The sequence below is a fragment of the Nomascus leucogenys genome, chromosome 8, assembly GCF_006542625.1.
Source record: "Nomascus leucogenys isolate Asia chromosome 8, Asia_NLE_v1, whole genome shotgun sequence".
Taxonomy (NCBI): domain Eukaryota; kingdom Metazoa; phylum Chordata; class Mammalia; order Primates; family Hylobatidae; genus Nomascus; species Nomascus leucogenys.
Genome location: NC_044388.1, coordinates 55,859,882 through 55,861,406, shown reverse-complemented (window position 1 = coordinate 55,861,406; position 1,525 = coordinate 55,859,882). Strand labels below are relative to the sequence as shown.

The 1,525-nt window shown below is 44.4% G+C and overlaps 1 pseudogene; it reads left to right on the top strand.

Annotated features, from left to right (window-relative positions):
* The first annotated feature begins 288 nt into the window (after positions 1 to 288).
* LOC100584857 lies at positions 289 to 1,525 on the top strand (annotated as a pseudogene).

The following is a 1,525-nucleotide window of genomic DNA, read 5'->3' as shown; positions in this document are numbered from 1 at the left end:
GGCTGAGGTGGGCAGATCACCTGAGGTCAGGAGTTCGAGACCAGCCTGACCAACATGGTGAAACTCCATCTCTACTAAAAATTCAAAATTAGCCGGGCATGGTGGTACATGCCTGTAATCCCAGCTACTCGGGAGGCCGAGGCAGGAGAATCACTTGAACCCCTGGAGATGGAGGTTGCAGCGAGCCGAGATCATGCCATTGCACTCCAGCCTGGGCAACAAGAGCAAAACTCCATCTCAAAAAAAATATATTTTTTTGACTCACTTTCAAGGTTTATTAAAGTCAAAATGTCTAAAAAAATCAGTGGCAGTTCTGTGGTAGAGATGCAAGGAGATGAAATGACAAATCATTTGGGAATTGATTAAAGAGAAACTCATTTTTCCCTATGTGGAATTGGATCTACATAGCTATGATTTAGGCATAGAGAACTGTGATGCCACTAATGACCAGGTCACCAAGGATGCTGTAGAAGCTATAAAGAAGTACAATGTTGGTGTCAAGTGTGCCACCATCACCGCTGATGAGAAGAGGGTTGAGGAGTTCAAGTTGAAACAAATGTGGAAATCGCCAAATGGCACCATCCAAAATATTCTGGTTGGCACGGTCTTTGGAGAAGCCATTATCTGCAAAAATATTCCCCAGCTTGTGAGTGGATGGGTAAAACCCATCATCGTAGGTCACCATGCTTATGGGGATCAATACAGAGCAGCTGATTTTGTTGTTCCTGGGCCTGGAAATGTAGAGATAACCTACACACTAAGTGACAGAACCCAAAAGGTGACATATCTGGTACATAACTTGGAAGAGGGTGGTGGTGTTGCCATGGGGATGTATAATCAAGATAAGTCAATTGAGGATTTTGCACAGTTCATTCCAAATGGCTCTAAGCATTGGCCTTTGTAGCTGAGCACCAAAAACACTATTCTGAAGAAATATGATGGACATTTTGAAGACATCTTTCAGGAGATATATGACAAGCAGTACAAGTCCCAATCTGAAACCCAAAAGATCTGGTATGAGTATAGGCTCATCGATAACATGGTGGCCCCATCTATGAAATCAGAAGGAGGCTTCATCTGGGCCTGTAAAAACTATGATGGTGGCATGCAGTCAGACTCTGTGGCCCAAGGGTATAGCTCTCCTGGCATGATGACCAACATGCTGGTGTGTCCACATGGCAAGACAGTAGAAGCAGAGGCTGCCCACTGGACTGTAACCCATCACTACTCCATGTACCAGAAAGGCCAGGAGACATCCACCAATCCCATTGCTTCCATTTTTGCCTGGACCAGAGGGTTGGCCCTCAGAGCAAAGATTGATAACAATAAAGAGCTTGCCTTCTTTGCAAATGCTTTGGAAGAAGTCTGTATTGAGACAATTGAGGCTGGTTTCATGACCAAGGACTTGGCTGCTTGCATTAAAGGTTTACCCAGTGCGCAATGTTCTGACTACTTGAATAGGTTTGAGCTCATGGACAAACTTGGAGAAAACTTGAAGATCAAACTGGCTCAGGCCAAACTTTAA